Source organism: Pelodiscus sinensis, chromosome 9 (assembly GCF_049634645.1).
Source record: "Pelodiscus sinensis isolate JC-2024 chromosome 9, ASM4963464v1, whole genome shotgun sequence".
Lineage (NCBI taxonomy): Eukaryota > Metazoa > Chordata > Testudines > Trionychidae > Pelodiscus > Pelodiscus sinensis.
The window spans coordinates 12,324,561-12,345,964 of record NC_134719.1 but is presented as its reverse complement, the minus strand read 5'-3'; the positions used below and the strand labels follow the sequence as shown (position 1 = coordinate 12,345,964).

The 21,404-nt window shown below is 43.7% G+C and overlaps 1 long non-coding RNA gene across 1 annotated transcript; it reads right to left on the bottom strand.

Moving 5' to 3' along the window:
• Window positions 1-7,847: 7,847 nt before the first annotated feature.
• Window positions 7,848-14,810, bottom strand: LOC142830648 (uncharacterized). The gene is made up of 3 exons (XR_012906084.1): window positions 14,653-14,810; window positions 8,878-9,039; window positions 7,848-8,114 (listed from the first exon to the last, which is right to left on the bottom strand). It is a non-coding gene; the product is annotated as an uncharacterized LOC142830648 (long non-coding RNA).
• Between the last annotated feature and the right edge of the window lie 6,594 nt (window positions 14,811-21,404).

The following is a 21,404-nucleotide window of genomic DNA, read 5'->3' as shown; positions in this document are numbered from 1 at the left end:
ATCTTGCTAGCGAGAGTATGAGCCTTATCCAGAATGCTGTCAGATGTCATTCCCTTTTAGAAGGGTGGACATAATAGGCGAGACTCGAAGCTCTTGAGTCAACTGTTGTTCTGTTCCTGCACTTGGGGAAGAAAATTGTGACAGAGGCAGGAGGTAATGGGAAAAACAAAGGTGGCCTTGAGACACTTTCTTCTACCCATATTTGAAAGCTTCCAGGGACCCATCTGGTCTCTGCTGTATTTTAGACCAGGAATACCATCCACATAGCCATTACATCCCTTAATCTAGTCCTTCATTCCCATTCTTCAGTTTCTGAGCAGGTCTCTCTCTACTTTTGGGCCCAACTTCCATTGGAGTCTTATACATTTTTATATTCCCCATTATTCAGTTTTCCTCCAATCAACTTTTAACACATTACTTGTTGATTTTTACATATCCCATATATTATGCATGTACAACCTCCACTTCTACATTTCAGTTTCTGTTTCTGAATTTTCCAGACATTTGGGAGAGGGAATTGGAATTCATTTTTACGTTTGCACCTCTTACTTACATCTTCTCATAGGACACATGATTTCCCTTGCCAGGAATTATATCATTTTAAACAAATCAGCAATTTATTTTACAGGACAATGGACAAAAACACACTCATGTCATGCCTGCATGTTACTTTATCTATGCTTATTCATTATATCCATAATTACAACTAATATAGCTATCTTATCATTAGTAATCCTTCAGTTTTACATTTCAGTGTGATAAGTCAGTATATGTTCTCCCTTAGTGCAAGAAGATTTTTGGAGACGACTCTGATTCTTTTATATCATTATTTTTTATCTTCTGCAAATAAATTTGACAGCGGCGTCTTACATTACTCAAAATCCAAAAACCTTGTATTTTTATATTGCCAAATCTTGCATGGGTGTTTCCTTTTACAAATTTTGAGATGCTCATGATCTGGGGCTTTGGTGTTCAGTTGTGTTTAATGGCACCCCACACTTCCCCTGAGAAAAGAACAGTGATAGTAAAATGTATTCCAGACACCCTCCCCCCACGTTGGGCTCTCAAAGTAAGGCTGCTGTAAAAGTCAATGCTTGCTGGGGGTGGCAGGGATTCTGCATAGGGAAAAGTCTTTGAGGGCTGCTTCTGGTCTTTAAGGCCTCTTTACTGGACAGAAAAGCACAAAGGGGCATAAGAACATACATAAGAACGGCCGTACTGGGTCAGACCAAAGGTCCTTCTAGCCCAGTATCCTGTCTGCCGACAGTGGCCAGCACCAGGTGCCCCAGAGAGGGTGGACCGAAGACAATGATCGAGCGATTTGTCTCCTGCCATCTCTCCAAGGACACCATTTTATCCCCTAGCTAATAGCCTTTTATGGACCTAACCTCCATGAAATTATCTAGCTTCTTTTTAAACTCTATTATAGTCCTAGCCTTCACAGCCTCCTCCGGCAAGGAGTTCCACAGGTTGACTACACGCTGTGTGAAGAAGAACTTTCTTTTATTCGTTTTAAACCTGCTACCCCTTAATTTCATTTGGTGTCCTCTAGTTCTTCTATTTAGGGAACTAATAAATAACTTTTCTTTATCGGCCCTCTCCACACCACTCATGATTTTATAGACCTCTATCATATCCCCCCTCAGTCTCCTCTTTTCTAAACTGAAAAGTCCCAGTCGCTTTAACCTCTCCTCATATGGGACCCGCTCCAAACCCCTAATCATTTTAGTTGCCCTTTTCTGAACCCTTTCCAAGGCCAAAATATCTTTTTTGAGGTGAGGAGACCACATCTGTACACAGTATTCAAGATGTGGGCGTACCATAGTTTTATACAGGGGCAGTAAGATACTCTGGGTCTTATTTTCTATCCCTTTCCTAATAATTCCTAGCAACCTATTTGCCTTTTTGACCGCCGCTGCACACTGCGTGGAAGTTTTCAGAGAACTGTCCACGATAACTCCAAGATGCCTTTCCTGATTTGTCGTAGCCAAATTAGCCCCCATCATACTGTACATATAGTTGGGGTTATTTTTCCCAATGTGCATTACTTTACACTTATCCACATTAAATTTCATTTGCCATTTTGCTGCCCAATCACTGAGTTTGGTGAGATCTTCTTGGAGTCCCTCACAGTCTGCTTCTGTCTTGACTATCCTAAACAGTTTGGTATCATCTGCAAACTTTACTACCTCACTGCTTACCCCTTTCTCCAGATCATTTATGAATAAGTTGAAAAGGATTGGTCCCGGGACTGACCCTTGGGGTACACTACTAGTTACCCCTCTCCAATCTGAAAATTTACCATTTATTCCTACCCTTTGTTTCCTGTCTTTTAACCAGTTCGCAATCCAAGAAAGGACCTTCCCTCTTATCCCATGGCCATGTAATCAACAAAGGTGGTACATGCAGGGGCATGAGGGGGCATGTGCCCACTCAGATTTGCTACTTGGCTTGCAGTAAGCATTTCTCACAGACTGAGCATGCTCAGTAACACAGACAGCTACCCTCACTCTGCCATCCACTCCCATGATCAGCAGGTACCAGTCACCTATGGAGCTTAGTGTCACTGAGAAACAGGCCCCTGATCTAGAGGGAAAAATCAAAGCAATTGCCCTTGATCTAGAAGAATGTCCAGCAGTAACCCTGAAAGTTACTTAACAGTCTAGATAACAGTAGGATGTAGGATGAAATTTGAAAATTCTTGCCCTGTTGGGACATTCTGCAGACACCACGGAGTGTTCCCCTCTTTCCTGATCATCTCTCACTGGAATCCTGAACACTGATGCCCACTACCTTCATGTAACTCCAAGCAGACTGCCTACCTGCCCAAATGTCATAGCATTTTGATTGCCAGGGGAACATCGGACAGGCAACTAAAGTTTGGTTTAACACCCATTTTGAATGAAGTGGTTGCAGCTGGATTCTTGTTTAAGTCTGTTCGCTTTGTACCATAGGTCTGGGACACTGTAGCGTCTGCGTAACAAAATATAACCAGGGCCTAATGATGAACCACAGCTGAACTGTCGCACAATGTGGAAAGCTCCAGGAAGCAAATGTTTTTGATGAATTTTTTAACCACTTAGTTTGTTACATAAACTTCAAATTTGTATAACCATTGTAAGGGTTTTAAAAAATGTATTTATTACCAGTGTAATATAGACATTTAAACTTCCAGATGACTGTTGTTGACAAAAATATGTAATAAAAACTAAAACCAACCAAAGCTGATATTCAGGAGTAGAAAATAGTTTGGCTATTTGTAGTGTGGACTGTATTATGCTTTGTTTAACATATATACTCTCATTTACACAGCACCTCTTATCCACATACTTCAGATATTAGACTACAGTTTTCAAGCTTGGATGTATACATTTTAGGTGCCTAAATATCGATTTAGATATCTAATAAGTGACCCAAATAAATCACACTTGCCTCTTCCATTCATCTTCAAACTAATTTTAAATACTCTAATACGTTTAGCCTTTATAAACAAATATTCATTCAATCTTACGTATTATTGTGCATGATTTAGTGAGCCATAACCAGAATCTATTCGAGATTTTAATCAGTGACCTGGAAGAAAACAAAGTTATTGCAAATAAAGTTGGTAGATGACACACTCACTGAGAGACTGGTAAATAATGAAAAGCACAGGCCACTGATTTAAAGCGAACTTGCATTTGGTAAACAGCACACAAAAAACAAGATGCTTTTTAATATGACCCAATGTAAATGCATACATCGAAACAAAAATGGTAGGCCACATTTACAGGATGGGGGTCTATAAACTGGGACACACTGACTAAATAGATTTGGGGGTCATGGTGAATAATAAGCTAAAGATGAGCTCCCCATGTGGTTTTGTAGCCAAAACAATTAATACAATCTTGCAGTGAATAAACAGGAGAATCTCAAAAAGGGGTACAGAAGTTATTTTCCCTTTATGTTTGGCACTTATGTGTGACTCACTGTCCCATGTAGTGGCATTAGACCACTTACAACAAGAGATAAGAACAAGTGAGCTCTGCATTCTAAGCTGAGACCCAGCTGGCTTTATAGCTCAAGTGTAGATTAGAAACTCATATACTAAGTCGGGGGTTCATATGTGCCTGGTGGTGGTTACACTGGCACAACCATTATGGGATCCAGGTTTGGTCTCCATATTTCAAGAAGTTTTATTGGTAAATTGGAGAGAGTTTAGAGAAGAGTTGCAGGAATACCTGAAGGATCTGACAACATGCCTTGCAGTGATAGACTGCAAGAGCACAATCTGTGTAATGTAACACAGAGAACGTTAAGGGGTGACTTGATAACAGGCTAGAAGTAGCTATATGGGGAACAAATAGCTACCACAGTCACAGAGGGTGCATCTACACAGCAAAGTTATTTTGGAATAATGGACGTTATTCTGAAATAACTATGCAAGTGTCTACACAGCAATAGCATTATTTCAAAATAATTTAAAAATAACAGGAGGCTTATTCCAACTTCTGTAAACCTCATTCTGTGAAGAATGATGCTTATTCTGAAATAGCTATTTCGGAATAGGGGTTGTGTAGATGCTCCACTTCTGCTATTTCGAAATAGCCCTTCACCAGGGCCATTCTAACTTATTCCTCCCCAGTGCCTCTTGGGGCTCTAAATGGAAATAGCACATCTACATTAGGGAAGCCTGCCTCGGATTAATTTTGAGGCTTCTCTGCAGTGTAGACATGCTATTTTGAAATAAGCTATTTCAGAATAATTATTCTGAAATAGCTTATTCTGAAATAAATGTGCAGTGTAGACATAGCCAGAGAAAACTATAGCATAATCCAATGGCTGAAAATTGAAGCTAGACAAATTCAGACTGGAAATATAGTGTACACTTTTAATGGTGAGAATCATTAACCCCTGCAACAGTTTGCCAAGTGTTGTGGTGGATTCTCCTTCCTTGACAATATTTAAAATCAAGATTGGATTTTAAAAATCCAACACTCTGAGGAGTGTTGGGGAAGTTTTACAGTCTGTGTCATGCAAGTGGTCAAAGTAAATGATCACAATGACCCCTTCTGGCCTTGGAATCTCTGGATCTATTAACCTGGCTCCTATTGAGAGGTCTCTGTCTGAAATAGCATCACTGATTTCAAACCAAGTAACTGTGGCAGAATTGTCTGCTTTAGAACTTCTTGGAGTCAGTGGAGGTCTTTCTATCAGCCATTAAGTAATTTGCCCAAAGTCCCAGTGAATGAGGAGAAAAACCACAATGCTGCTTTAAGTTAATAGGGGTATGTCTACACTACAACGTTAATTCGAACTAACTTAGTTCAAATTAGTTAATTCGAAATAAGCTAATTCGAACTAACGGTTCCAGACTAAAAAACTAGTTCGAATTAGCGTTTTGCTAATTCGAACTAGTATGTCCACATTAAGTGGACCCTGAACCGGGCTTAAGGATGGCCAGAAGCAGTGCCGGCAGGGCATCAGAGGAGGACTTAGAGCGTGGAGATGCTGTCTCAGGCTAGCCGAGGGCTGTGCTTAAAGGGTCCCGAACCCCACCCCGGACAGACAGTTCTCAGGGGTGCCCTGCTTGCAAAGCAGTCCTGGCTTGGATTGCCCGGACTACCCACACTGGGCACATCACACCACTCGGCCATCAGCCCGGCTGCACTTGCCACAAGCTGCCATCTGGGGAGAGGGGGCAATTAGGGGGCTGCAGGAGAGCTTCCACCCCCAGAAGCCCGCAGAGCCAGCCCAGTCCTCCCCATCGGTGGCTCGTGCCCCATTCCTCCCTCACCTCCTTCCACTTACCCTTCCCTAGCCCCTCTTCTTGATGTACAAAATAAAAATAATGTGTCTTCCAAAATGGAATCTATCTTTATTGAACAAAACTGGGGGAGACTGGGAAAAGGAGGTGGGAGAGGGGAAGAGAAAGGATGGGAGAGGGGAGGACAACTACAATGATCAGGGGTTGGGAACAGGTCCCATATGAAGAGAGGCTAAAGAGACTGGGGCTTTTCAGCTTAGAAAAGAGGAGACGGAGGGGGGACAGGATAGAGGTCTCTAAAAGCATGAGTGGGGTGGAGAGGATGCATACAGAAAAGTTCTTCATTAGTTCCCATAATAGAAGGACTAGAGGACACCAAAGGAAAGGAATGGGTAGCAGGCTTCAAACCAGTAACAGAAAGTTGTTCTTCACAAAGCAGAGTCAACCTGTGAAACTCCTTGCTGCAGGAGGCTGTGAAAGCTAGAACTAGAACAGAGTTTAAAGGGAAGTGAGATCAAGTCATGGAGGCTGGGTCCATGGAGTGCTATTAGCCAGGGGGTAGAAGTGGTGTCCCTGCCCAAGGTTTGTGGAAGGCTGGAGAGGGATGGCATGAGACAAATGGCTTGGTCACTGTCTTCGGTCCATCCCCTCCAGGATCCCTAGGGTTGGCCACTGTCGGCAGACAGGCTACTGGGCTAGATGGACTTTTGGTCTGACCCAGGATGGCCATTGTAAGCTCAGGGCTCAGGGTCGGGGGTCTCACTGGACCCCCTTGATTCTCTGGCACACCTGCTCCTGGGTGGCCAGGCTGGCAGCTCTCCTGCCCTAGCCGGCCACTTTCCTGTGCCTAGTGCGGAGATCGTGGACGAGGTCCACGATGTCTGCACTAGCCCAGGTGGGTGCCCACCTCTTGCGGTCCCGGGCAAGCTCCCGGGAGCCACCAGCCTGGGAAGAGGGGGAGAGCTGGGGGGCATCTGGTGGGTGGCTCAATCCGTGCCAGGTGCAGGGTCTGCTGGCTGGGTGCTGGCAGGCTTGCATCTGGCACGGGCACTGTAGCCAGCCCGTGCCCCTTTAAGGGGTCCGGGGCTGGGAGGGGGGCAGAAGAGTTTCCCTGGTGTTGGCCAGAGTGGCCACCAGGGAAACGTGGGGAGGGCTAGCCTCCCACTAGTTCGAATTAAGGGGCTACACACCCCTTAATTCGAACTAGCTAGTTCGAACTAGGCTTAATCCTCGTAAAATGAGGTTTTCCTAGTTCGAACTAAGTACTCCGTTAGTTCGAATTAAATTCGAACTAACGGAGCGCTAGTGTAGCGCCTATGAAAGTTAGTTTGAACTAACGTCCATTAGTTCAAATTAACTTTGTAGTGTAGACATACCCTAGGAGTTTTGTCTTTGAGGATTTTACCCCAGGAGTACTGAATCCCAACCCTTTGGTTTAAAGAATTTTCCATTTGGGATGAAATTTCCCATGGCAGATTTTTATCTAGATGATGGATTTCAGAGAGGTAGCCATGTTAGTCTGTTTCAGCAAAACCAACAAGGAGTCTGGTGCTGCTTAAAGACTAAGAAATGTATTAGGGTATTAGAGCATAAGCTTTCCTGAGAAAGAAAGAAAGAAAGAAAGAAAGAAAGAAAGAAAGAAAGAAAGAAAGAAAGAAAGAAAGAAAGAAAGAAAGAAAGAAAGAAAGAAAGAAAGAAAGAAAGAAAGAAAGAAAGAAAGAAAGAAAGAAAGAAAGAAAGAAAGACTATGATATCAGTGCTAATTAAATCAGAATGCATGTGGCTAATTTCCAATGGTGATGAGAAGCTGAGAGCACCTGAATGGGAAATTACCTATTGTAATTGGAGAACCACTCCATGTGTTTGTTTAGACCTTGGTTCAGAGTGTCAAATTTGCATATGAATTCCACCTAAGCAGTTTCTGTCCAGTCTGTTTTTGAAGTTTTTCAGTCTGAGAATGGCAACTTGATGACATTTTTCCAAAGGTTGGGGCTTCAACATTGCTGATTTCAGTGTTATGTTCTTCCTGCTTTAAAAATTGTACCCTTGTTCCCCATCCCGATGCAAGAAAGATAACTCAGTAATGGATGGACTTTGACAGTTCAAATTTGGCACTGTCATCTTTACTATGGAGGAGGTACTAATCACTGCTTGGGAAATAACAGAAGGGCCAGTCCATGACGTCTAGATCCATACATATAGCGTGACTGTGGAATGGGTGCACAGGATCCAGATGAGGGTGTAGGACTATAGCGATGGTCACTCCATTACCCATGCCTCAGAAGCTTCCTGGAATAATTACCTACACTATATATGAGAGAGTTTGTCTGTCTGTTTGTGAGTTTGTCTGTTTGTTCAAGAACTCCTCCTAAATGGTGAGACCAAAAAAAAAAGTAATCAGTATACAGCTTCCCCTTATCATAAAACATGAAACAACATAAGGGGTTTGCTTGTGACAGGAGAATGGGATGTGCCTGGAATGGGATTGCTTCTCATAAAACCAAACAGAAAAGAGACAGAATCATCAAATCAAGTAGTCCTCAAAATTGACATGACCAAGAGAATGCTGATAGAGGGCTCAGGGCAGGCACACAGAGTGCCAACTCTGTCTGCTGACCCCAGCACAGAATTGCTGTAGCAGCTTGTTGTAGGCTGTCAGAGGGCTGTGCTTCCCTCCCAGCTGTGGCAGCTCTGTGCTGGGGCCATGATGGGGTGCCTCACCCCTGCCTCCTCACCATGGCTGACCCAGAGCTACTGCTTCCAGGGGACAAGTGATCCTTCTGTGGCCCCCACCCACCATAACCTGGACCTGCTCAGCCAGGGGACATGCACCCTTCCATCTCCCCCCAACCGCAGCTCTGGTGGACATGCTCCCTTCCCTCACTTCAACTAAAGTTCCTGCAGGGGGTTCCCACCAAATAAGGAGCCTTCTTATCCCGCCCTCTAGACTGCAGAGACAAAAAAAATGGGGTTTTGTTGTTGAGCCAGATCCCTAGCTGATGTAAATCAGGGCACAGTTGCCCCATTGATGCCACTGAGATTGTATACTGATTCACGCTAGTTCGGGGGCTGCGTCTGCAATGAGAGAGGACCTATCACAACGAATTACCCAACCAATTGTTTTTTCTTACAACTTTCTCTTATCATCGGTGACTAGAGCCGGGTCCTTGCGTTAGCTGTTCCAACGCTCGAATGAATAGTCTCCCTAGAGAAGAGTGCCAAAGTGCTGACCCCAAGGATTTTGCCAGGACATCTGTACTGTTTCAGAGCAGTTGTAGAAAAGCTTTAGTTGTCTGAGGAGAAAGGAAAAAGTTTTATCTATAATACTCTGTAACAGTGTGTCCCAGCAACTTGAGGAGGATAAAATATCTTGCACAAGATTTCTTACTGTTCTGAGCTACCCTGCCAACTGTCAAGTACTTTTTGCTGACTCAGTTAAAAGAAACAAACAGCCCAAAGGGCTTCTTCAGTGAAGTCTGAAACAAAAAATGCACGCTGGGACATGGGAGGGTTCAACTTACACTGCTAAGCAAGATGTACACACATACCTACAAAGTGCCACATCCCTCATTCAAAGCGGCCGCCATTCATAAAAGAGGGTGGCCCCTCACCCTACTGCCAGGCCCCAAACTTGCATGTGGAGTGACCATCATGAGTCTCAGACTGCAAGCGTGGAGCAACGGCTCCCACAGAGCTCATGTACAGGGTAATATTGCCAATGTAATCAGACACTAAACCTCGGTGGCTTTGAATAGGGTTGCCAGGTGTCCGGAATTGACCCGGACAGTCCGGTATTTTTTGCCTCCTGTCCAGTAAAAAAATTCAGAAAATACCGAACACCTAAAATGTCCCGTATTTTCTGATTTTTTTCCCGGCCAGGAGGCAAAAATCCTGGGTGCTTACCTGGTTCTGCAGGGGAGCTGTCTGGCCTGGAGCAAGGAGGCAAGTTGGCAGATGGCCACCTGCAGCCTGTTAGGGCCAAAAAGCTTCAAAAGCATTTCTTAAAGGGGTTCTTTTTTTTTTCACTCAACGACTTTGGTCTCCCCCTTTTTTCCTCAACAGAATTTTTTCCCCAGTGTTTTTTTTTGGGGGGAGGGGTGTTCGGTATGTTTGGTTATACCGTCTGGCAACCCTAGCTTTGAACAATCAGCCTATGTGACAGACACACTGTACCCCCTCACCGGCCCCATATTCCGTTCCTATTGCCTACAAGCACCTTTTTAAAACACTCTTCTGTACAGCCTGCAAACCTTAATCTTCCTTTTCCAAACCAGGAAAATCACAGACCCCCTCAAGACACACACACACACACACACACACCAAGGGTGTGTCTAGACTACAGGGTTTTGTCGACAGAAGTGGATTTTTGTCGACAAAACTATACCTGCTGTTGAGTTCTGTCAACATAACATCGACAGAACTCAGCAGTTTTGTCGACGGCTGTAAACCTCATTCTACGAGGAATAATGCCTTTTGTCGACAGGGTTCTGTCGACAGAAGGCATTATTGCATCTACACTGTCCTTTGCGTCTACACTGGATGTAGTCTAGAAGCTCTTTGTCGACAGAAGCTTTGTCGACAGTATCTGTCGACAAAACTTCTGTCGACAAAAGCCTGTAGTCTAGACATACCCCAATCTACAGTGTGATCTTAAAGTCTCCATCACCTCTGGCCACCTTTGCTTCCTAACCTACATCCCAGAAAGCAATTGTACCTCCCTGTATCATTTTTGTCACAACAGTCCTTGATTGCTGGCTCTTTTGGAGTGGACAGGGAGGCCTTATCTTCATTTCTCTGTAAAATGTCACGTGAATGTATAGGGGATCATATTATGTTTGCATGTAAATAATACTGAAAATATCTTGGATGCTGACACAATCAGAATCTTTCCTGTGATTAGACAACAGTTTTTCTGCTCTGTACGGAATGGTGAAAACTACCTGCTGAAATGCTCGCAGCAGTAGGCCCAAAACTCACAGGAGCTCTGTGACTTATGGGGCCTGCTGTGAGAGGCTGTGGAGAAACTAAATACCATAAACTTGTTTGTGAATATGCATGAGAGAAACAAGGTGGGCGTTCTCCCCTCTCTCTCCAAGGGTACCTTATTTCTAACTCAGCCTCCTGGCTTTCATCTTCCCCATCCTGTGTAAAACCACTTTCATGAGGGTCTCTCATGACTGCTTGGGCTGCCCTCTCTCTACCTTCACTCACTTCGACCTCGTTGTTCATTTTGGTGCTGTTCACCATTCCTTTCCTTCACGTCTTTTCCTCGGTTTTCACAATCCCGCTGCCTCACTGATCATCCCTTCAGCATCTTCTTTCTCTCTCCCACCGTCTGTAGTCCGATATCATGAGTGAGCATCTGGGGCAAAATCTGAAACTGAGGGCCCTCCCCAACCTTCCAAAAAAAGGGTGGAGAGTCAAAGAGTGAACCCACAGCACATCACCCTGCAGCACCATCTCAGTCTTTGTCCTGTGAGACTGGGTCCAGTTCCCCTCTCTCGGCATTGTGACTCCACACAGGGGGTCACAGATTTACTGAGGCTTGGCCCAGTGGCCCTTTTGTCATGAAAAAGGGACAGCCAGGGCAAATTTCAGCGAGGAGCATGGCAGCCTGGTAGCGCCAAACCTGAACCGTGCTGTGACCCTTCAAGCCAGTTCCTAATGCCACTCAGATGGGAGGCTTGAGGCACACTACCCCCTCCTCTGAGGGGGCTCTGGTGAAGAACCACCTCTTGCTGCTAACCTGAGTCATTATTTTACTTCATTACCTGTATTCTGAGCCACTTGGGCTGAGGATGGGGGAACTGAGGTACTTGGAGAAGTGAAAACTTAGGCAGCAAGTCAGAGGCAGAACCATGAACATAGGCCTAGGTCTGCTTATTCACTGTCCTTTGTCCTGTCTCATGGAGCAACGGAAAGGAACCACACTGTTCTCAAAGAAAGAGAAGACACACATACCCTCAGACAATGAACCAATCCTGTCCCTTTTCAAACCTTCACAGGACTCAGGAATGTAGACATGTTCAAAGTGGATTAGAAAAGTGAGTCCTTTTTGTCCTGTCTCCAACACTGGTCAGTAACAAGTACTTTAGGGCAGGGGTCTCAAACTCAGCCTGTGGCTGAAGCAGTTGTGCAATCTTTCATCCAACCTGTGAGTCCCAGTGAGGTGGTAGGGAGGAGTATGTCAGTTCCTATCTCCCAAGTCCTACTCCTTCCACCACAGCCCAACCCTCACTCCCATGGCACCCCATCCTACAGGAGACATGGCCTCGGGGATTCCGAGGAGGGCCTGATGTGGGGCAGCAGCAGCACTCACACGTCTCCATCCCCCACACTGCCTGTGGCCACAAAAATCACAGAGAAGTGGAAGGTAATTTATTGAGTGATCCATCCCATGTCATCCAGTCCCAGCTTCTGGAAGTCAGAGATTTAGGGAGACCCAGAGCATAAGGTTGCATCCCTGACTATATTGGCTAATAGACACTGATGGATTTATCCTTTGTGAACTTATCTAATTCTTTTTTTTTTTTCACCCAATTATACTCTTAGCCTTCGCTGTATCCCCTAGCAAGTTCCACAGGTTGATTGTGCATTGTACGAAGAAATGCTCCCTTAGGTTTCTTTGCTGCCTATTAATGTTGTGGGTGACCCCTGTGAACACACTGTGTTATATGAAGGGGGTAAACAACATTTCCTTGTTCATTCTCTCCAAATCATTCATGATTTTATTTACCTCTATCATACCCGCCTGAGTTCTCTCTTTTCTAAACTGACCCATCCCAATCTTCTCAATCTCTCCTGATCTGGAAGCTGTTCCATAGCCCTAATCATTTTGTTGCTCTTTTCTGTACTTTTTCCAATTCTAACATATCTTTTTTGAGATGGGGCAACCAGGACTGCAGTCCATCAGAATTCAAGGTGCAGGCATACTATGGATTTATACAGACACTTTCATCCTTCTCAGCATCATAGAAACTGTTAGACTCGAAGTGAGATCACTCTACCATGTCCTGGAAAGACTTATATATGTACCTCATCGCCACTGTTAGCGTCTCCAATTCAGATATTATGGTCTCAAGAATCTATATTTGGCCTCTGAGGGCTGTAAATTTCTTGCACTTAATGCACACCACTATCACTTGCCCACCATACAGGTAGCTCATACATGCTGAGTTCAGTGCAATAAACAGGGATAGCCTCCGCTCTGTTGCTGGATTTCTGCCTGCCTTATTTTATGTGTATGTGTGTGTTTGTTCTGTGGTTGCAATTTGTTTGTGGTTTGTTTATTATTATTTTACGGGTTGAGGGGGGGAGAAGAGATTATTTGGCCCAACTTTAGAGAATGTTTATTAGGGGTCTGTGTTGCAAAATTCTCTGGTTAGCTGCTTCTGTTCATGAACTCTTCTGATCACTTCGGAGCTGGCTTTTTAAACCCTTGTTCTCCCTGAATTAGTGCCACCCCCTTGTGAAGAGATCCTAAAGAGATTAGCAATCAAAAGTGAGTTAAAGCTATGTCAGTAATCTGACAGTTCCTTGCCCTTTTTTGTAGGGGTGGTGGTGAAGAGGCTGGAAGCAATAGATTTGGCCAAATATCACACTCATGCCTTGTAACCATGTAAGGGAAATTATCAATGACATCTGCGGCTAATTTCATGTGCTCTTGCCCAGTGCAATCAAACACGTCTCAGGGGAATAGAAGAGGTGCCAAGTCTCAACTAAGAAAGATACCACTGGTAAATGTCAGAGCTCCCCAGTGAATCTAGATGTTTAAAACATTGTAAACAGATGACTCATTGGGAGGCTCTTAGCCTGTCCTTTGCAGACAGCGTGGACATTTATGAGAGCTATTTTATCGAAGATCCTATATTATTATAGGATCAACCTCTCTAGTCCAGCACTCTCTGGTCCAACAACATCCATGGTCCAGCATGATTTTAGTTAGCCAGATTCCACTTATCCTGGGTATGGCCAAGCTTCCTGCAGTCCCATAAAGTTTGTTTACACCCACCAATCCTGGCCCTCAGTATTCTGTGCTGTTATTTTGCTCTAATTTACCCTAAAGAGCCCAGTAAGCTGTGGAAGTGTTGGTAAAGCTGCTAGATAATATTGGCCTCCCCACAGTTTTGGCAAATTCCAAGGGTTCTCGACTAGAGAGGTTCACCCTGTGCTGATATTGCAGTAGACTGAGGGTATGTCTACACTACCCCGCTAGTTCGAACTAGCGGGGTAATGTAGGCATACCGCACTTGCAAATGAAGCCCGGGATTTGAATTTCCCGGGCTTCATTTGCATAAGCGGGGAGCCGCCATTTTTAAAACCCCGCTGGTTCGAACCCCGTGCAGCGCGGCTACACGGGGCTCGAACTAGGTAGTTCGGACTAGGATTCCTATTCCGAACTACCAGTACGCCTCGTGGAACTAGGAATCCTAGTCTGAACTACCTAGTTCGAGCCCCGTGTAGCCGCGCTGCACGGGGTTCGAACCAGCGGGGTTTTAAAAATGGCGGCTCCCTGCTTATGCAAATGAAGCCCGGGAAATTTAAATCCCGGGCTTCATTTGCAAGTGCGGTATGCCTACATTACCCTCCTAGTTCGAACTAGGAGGGTAGTGTAGACATACCCTGAAGGAGGCCAGTGGGGTGGCTTTGGGGACTGCATGAAAGATAAGGAATTATTCCACTGGAGTCAGAGGGATGGAATCTGCTCCTACAGTTTAATGCTACATTGAACTATTTTTGCATAGATTATATTAGAACTGTTTCTGTTCACTGGCTTGATTTTTCCAAGTACTGAATTCAGCTATACACCTATCTACATATCCACACACTTTACACAGAAATACTACGCAGAGACACGTTTCATATTAGGTAACATACAATACTACATAGACTGCAAACATTCAGACCTCACATCTGCTCTCACTGAAGATATCTAGGGATAACATTTTCCATGGCCGACCTCAGTTCTTCATTTCACCTGTGGCACCCTCATTTCTCCCACCACAAACTGGCTCTTTGGCTCGTTGTTCCCCTCTGGTGGCTAGACCATGCCCAGAGATTTCCCAGTTTGCTACCATCTCTGATTTAATGGTCCTGTCACCACTGAAGTCAAAAAGAGTTTTGCCACTCACTTCAGAGGGGTCTCAATATCAATTATGACTGCAGGTTGCTGCTGGATTGGGCCTCTGGAATTGTGGCTCACTGTGTTATGGACAAAGTTCTGTGATAGATAAATTAATGGAGATTGCCTATCTCTGAGAACTGGAAGGGACCTTGAAAGGTCATTGAGTCTAGTCCCCTGCCTTCACAGCAGGACCAAGTACCATCCCTGACAAATTTTTGCCCCAAATCCCTAAATGGTCTCCACAAGGATTGAACTCACAACCCTTGGTTTAGCAGGCTAATGCTCAAACCACTGAGCTATCCCTCCCCCCAGGATAGACAATAATTTTTGAGCAGGGGCCACTTCAAAAATTTTTGAAGGGTTGCAGGCTGCCCCGGAAGGGACAGGGCCTCAGACAGAAGGGGCGGGGCCTCAGACAGAAGGGGTGGGGCCCTGGACAGAAAGGGCGGGGCCTTTAAATAGCAGGAGTTAAAAGGGCTCACACTTCCCAGGCATCACATTAGCCAGAGATAGAAGCTGCAAGGCCTTTCAATTCCTGCTATTTAAAGGGCTCACTGCTCCCAGGCTCACTGGTAGGATGTTGCCTGTTACCTGCCCAGTGCAGGGAAGATGCAAGCCCTTTAAATTGAAGCAGTTGAAATGGCTCATGAGACTCCGACTCCCAGGCAACACGCTAAGGGGCAGGTCTTGGAACAGTCTTGGAGGCCAGATCAAAGCCCTAGGCGGGCTGGATTTAGCCCACTGAGTGGCTTTTGCCAACCCCTCATGTAGCCTGTTGTTTCACATGTTGTTGAAGGAATACCCGTCTATGTACTTTTCCCACTCACGCACACTTATTGGGTTGAAACAACAAATATTTGATGCGTGATTTATTGGTTTTCAGTCTCCTGAAATGATTGGCCAAACAAATGAAGCTTTAATGGCAACAAACGCCAGCCGCAGCACATTACAAAATATAAACAGCAGCGGAGACTGTTAAACAAAAATCACTTAGGACATGGCTGACAAGTTGCTTAGCAGCCACCTTCATCTCACGAAGCCCTGACTTTTTGGATAGTTTGCACTGAACCAGGCTTTGCTTAGACAGGCTCTGCCATAGTTTTGACAATTAGGGCCATAGCAGCACCTCAGAGCTCCTAATCAGGGACCAGAACCACTGTGTAATACAGGAGGGGGAAAAATGCATAGCAAAGATGCAGGTACTACATGGCTCCTCCATGAAAATACCTGCATGGGCCTGATCCTCAAGTAGTATCAATCAGTGCAGCAATCTAAGCTGCTGGACGCTAGCTTGGGATCTGACCCATGGTGTTTTAAGAAGTACCACACACACAATATACAAGGCCACTTTAGTTTTGCGTGTGTGTTTAGCTTCTTCCTTTGAGCTTCAATGTTCCAGTCATGCTTTAGCCAGGATGGAATGTTGTTTATTGGACACCCACATAACCTCACAATGGCCTTCTAGATTCCAGTCGTAGAACAGAGGAAAGACTCTAAGTGCTTCTCTTGCACACGTTATTGCACACGTTATTCTCTTGCACACGTTATTGTGGTGATTAAAATAAATTGGCATATCTGTACACCTTCCACACAGGGCAGGTACCTTTCTAAACAGGCCCAGTGGATGCTGGTATGTGTAATACCTAGCTTACTCAAATGCCTGGTGATTTTTTCAGTGAGCGTCTCATAAATAATGGGGGCTTATATCTTATCTCCATTGCACCCATATTGTGTAATGGAAGATGTCCTTGAAGTTCCTCATAATATACTGTGGTATAACTAGGGTGACCATATTTCCCCATGCCAAATATGGGACACCAAGGGGGTGAGGGAGAGCTGGCAGTGCTTGGGGCTTTGAACCAAAAGGGGGAGCTGCTGGAGGTTGGGGCTTCAATCCTGCAGCGGTGGAGGGGGTTGGCACTCATGGCTTCAACCCTGCTGGGGGGGGCGGGGGAGTGGCTTGCGCTTGGGGCTCCAGTGGCTGGGGGAAGGGGAGCCGCTAGCACTCAGGGCTCCAGTGGCTGGGGGAAGGGGAGCCGCTAGCACTCAGGGCTCCAGTGGCTGAAGCTCTGAGTGCGGGTGGCTCCCTACCCACCATGCCCCACTGCAGGAATGAAGTTCAGCCCCGCAGCATGCAGGATGAGGAGGGGAGGGGAGCCACCGGTGCTTGGGGCTTCAGCCACTGAAGCCTTGAGCGCTGGTGGCTTCTCCCCACCCCTTGTGGCAGGAGAAATACCGAACAATGTTCTGTGTTTTAAAAAAAAGTCGGGACACTGGGAACAGACCTTATATATCGGAGTGTCCTGGGAAAAACAGGACGGATGGTCACACTAGGTATAACAAAGATTTGAAACTGGCCCTGAAAAGAAGCTAATTCCCCACTTAGAGATGTTTTCAATAACATGGGTTGGGTAAAATTCAAAACAAAGGAAACAGGAGATCTATTCCAGCAGGAAAATGCTTTTTTATCAGCTTCAGCCAGGGTACCTTTTCTGTTGTGGGTTGAGAGTAATTCCTCCATTGTTCTCTCTTAATCCCCTGAATGCTACCTATTCAGCCCGAAAGATTCAACTGTTAATGCACCTTTCTTTTCTTCCAATAGAAGAGAAGGCAAATAAAGTGATGCAGGAACTGGGATCAGGATGTTTTGATTTGTGATAAAGTAAAGCACATGTTGAGTGACCAAAGAACTTCTCAGGAAGTGATTCAAAACATTTTACTGTAAATTAAAAAGCAAGAGATTACTGTAAATAAACAGTTGTTTTCTGTATACACAAGAGCTAGGGCCGGCCACTATTTCATCCAAACATTGAGATTTCAGCTATTTAAGTTGCTCACACAACCTCCAAATTCACCCTTTCAGCTGCTGAAGACTTCATTCATATGCCCAGAGCTGGAAGAAATGCTACTAGTTTGGAGTTAATTTATTATTTGTAAGAGTTAGAGAATTGTATGCATGCCATATGGCAAGCAGCATTTGGCATTTTATCAGAGTAAGGCATTTTCCTACCAATGGATGCACCAGCAACAGTAGTAATTTACACAGAGGGGTTGGTATGATTTGTAATAGAACAGGTATTGATAGCCAGCCTATGGTATGCAGGCCTCTCTATGGCAAATGGATGTTTTCCTTCTTTCCGTAGATTTTCCTTCTTCCCCCTGGAATCAAAGTTTTTCCATTGGATGAATGGCAAATTACCAACCTCCCATGTACTGTTCTTCATACCTTTATTCAGGCCAGCGGACAGGAGAGCTATAGGGGCTTGTCAATTCAAAAGGCCTGGGTCTCCTGGCCACTGCCACAGATGGAGCACCTACCCTTTAAATCACTACTGGGGTAAAAGGATGCTGGGGTGAGGCTAGCCCTAGCCCCACCCCTTCTGCCTGACCCACCTCCCTCAGGAGTGTGGAGCCACTCCCCTTACCTGTCTCAAATGCCCAAGAATTCTGACACCCCCCCCCCCTTTATTATCACATCTTAGTATATATGTTTCTACAGCCCCCTAGTGGCTGGTATACAGATAAAAGTCCTAATATTCCTGAAAAGGACAAGACCTTCATTAACTCAAGTATTAGTTGCCTGTACTTTTGATGTTGGAAGCCCTGAGTTCTATACCCTGCGATGCATCTGTGCAGTGCAGCCTTTAGTGATAACCACATGTATATGCACAGATGTCCTTGTAATCAGCTCTTGATCAAAGGCCATCAATGGAAATTGCAGTGTAAAACAAACGTAGATGTTTTCTTTGCTCATATGTTCAATGGGCCAAATTATATACATGCGTATTATAAAATATTAACATAAAAGTGAGATTTTTCAGCCTATAACTATAGATTATATGAGATTATAAAATACCAATGAAATTAAAATTGATGCCATATACCTCAAAATTATAGTGTAAAAAAAAAGCCCATAAAATGGAATGATTTATAGCAAAAAATGTTCTGATTTATTGTTACTTGGAGATTCATCACCAAAAGGTTCACATTGTACTGGAAAGAATTATAAGCCATGTGACTTTAGACCACCTACAACATACTCATTATCAAACATATTTAATGACTTTATAAATGTATTAGTTTGTCTAGACTTACTGGGAGAGTGGCACTGTGGGGATTGATCCCCTGGGGGTCGATTTAGTCAGTCTAGTAAAGACCCACTAAATCAAATGCTGATCGTGCTTTCATCAGCTATGGTACTCCACTGTATTAAGAAGCATTAGGGGAATTGGCGGGTGAGTTTCTCCTGTCAAACCCTCCTCCCCCACAATGGAGGCACAACAGTAACTCAGTCTAAGGAACGTAGACTCCAGATATGCTATTTATGCAGCTGCCGTTGTGAACCTGAGTTTAACATTGCTCCCTAGTGTAAACCTGGCCTTAGTTGTCACTACTTACCATGGTGGGTTGATAGCCTAATCTGTAATTTAGGGATAAATTAGAAGGTAGTAATGTGCAGTGGTTCATTCCCACATCAGATAAAAGAAAGACATCATCATTAGATTGAGGATTCTGAAATACACAGTGACAGTAAACTGCTCTTTCTGGGATTAATATTTGAAATAAACATCCAAACAAGAATATACACTCTACCATCCAGCAAAGAGGAGAAAGGTATTTCCAAATGGCTATTACTTGTATTACTCCATCCTTTATCAGAATACCTGAGTATTGGTTAAGTGGTTGTTTCCCGAAGTACTTAGGCTGAGAACCATAGTTTATAATGAGTGATGTTAAAATCCACTTTATTTCATGCATGTTCATGAGAGGTTCAACCCCTTATCTAAACTTCTGCTTTCCCCACTTTTTAATTATTCATTTACGGCATAATCGTTAGCATATGTATCAGTTAGCATTAATGTGATTTTCACAGTTATACACATTCCTTAAAAATACCTTAAAGTATAAACTATGTTCATGATTTTTTGCTTCTACCAGACCACTGACTTATTGTACTGATTGACCATTATACTTCAACTTTTGACTTATGGTCACTTGCCTGTTAGTTACTTGTGTCAAACTTCAATTTAGGCCTTGATTATTTATGCTAAGCAAACTATCTTTCAGGTACTTGGATTGGTGATCTTCTACTTGTTTTAATGCATCAGTCAATACTTATATCTCATTTATACATGGATATGACTGGCTACAATATACTAAAAGGCACCATAATCAAAGTGCAGCAAACCACAAGAACAACATGGCCACTTGGATTTGCAAGGGATTCTGGCAAGATTGGAAAAGGGTTACACAAATTCTTTCCTGGAAACTCAAAATTAGGAATGAATTCAGGTAAAGGATAAAACAGTGAACCGGCAGAATGAGTTAGGACCAAACCATATCAAACAGGAGGAAAAGAAGTGCTGGAGAGAATATAAATCCATTCATAAAGGAGAAGGGAGATGTAAATATCAAGATTCTAGGTGCTATAATGAACATTCCTGCATCAGCACAGAGATCAATTAGCCAAACTAATAGGGCCGTCCCAACTTGAACATCTATGGGATGGATCGATAGCCTATTGAAGTCAACAGAAGTCAGATTAGTAATCTCAGCTCCTATGAGTTGATGACAAGCAATATTTTTCCCACTGCAGATTCAGTCTGCCACAAAAACCTTTCTGGTTCTTTACACATTTTCCCTTATATTCTTAATAAATGTCTTTTCCTATGCTATATTAATTTTAAAAAAAACCTTCATAAATACACAATAAACCCAGAGGTAATTTTCCTAAAACATTTTTAAATAAACAGCTTTAGTCATTTCAAAATGTTCTTTGAAACTGAAGACTGGAAAAGTTAAAGAAGTGATTGCTCATAAATAGTTCCATATGATTTATTGAATATAATATCCTTCACTCTACAACAGAATGGTGCTTCAGATTGCATGTTAAGAGAAGTGTGCCAAGGTTTAACAGGAATTTTTATGTGCTAGAGAACACACCACATACTTATTCAGAGATGGAGACATACCCCTACAATATATACATAAATAACATTCTGACGCACATATGGCATGGTAAATATCATGCTATTATCAGTATCAAACTTATTCAATATTAATAAACCATGGCAAAGTCCTACAGAATTAAATCAATAGGTTCTATAGAAATAACTCTAAAAATCTATGACAACATTAAACTACCTCAGTCCTACAGAATGATTAAAATCTTCCTATAGATATCCTAAAGTGGGGATGATATGAATTCTAAAGTCAGTTCTGTCAGATAGCTCCAGAAGTTCTTTCAAATTTCCACTAAATTCCATGGAGACTTTTCCAGAAGGGCTTGAAGGAAAACAACAGTTGAGGCAAATAAGTGCACTAATAAGATAGTAGATATGCAGAGTGAGTATAATGAAAACTGTCTTCAAATTATGATCTATCACTAAGTGGCAAGGCATTTTCTTGCCCTGCTTGCCAGCTGTAGATTCTTAGGGAAATGGATCTGCAAAAGAGGCACTCTGCCTTAGAGAGCAGTCTGCTATCCCTCACTTTGTAACTGGTTGTTGTGCACTAGATTTCTGCGTTCTAAGA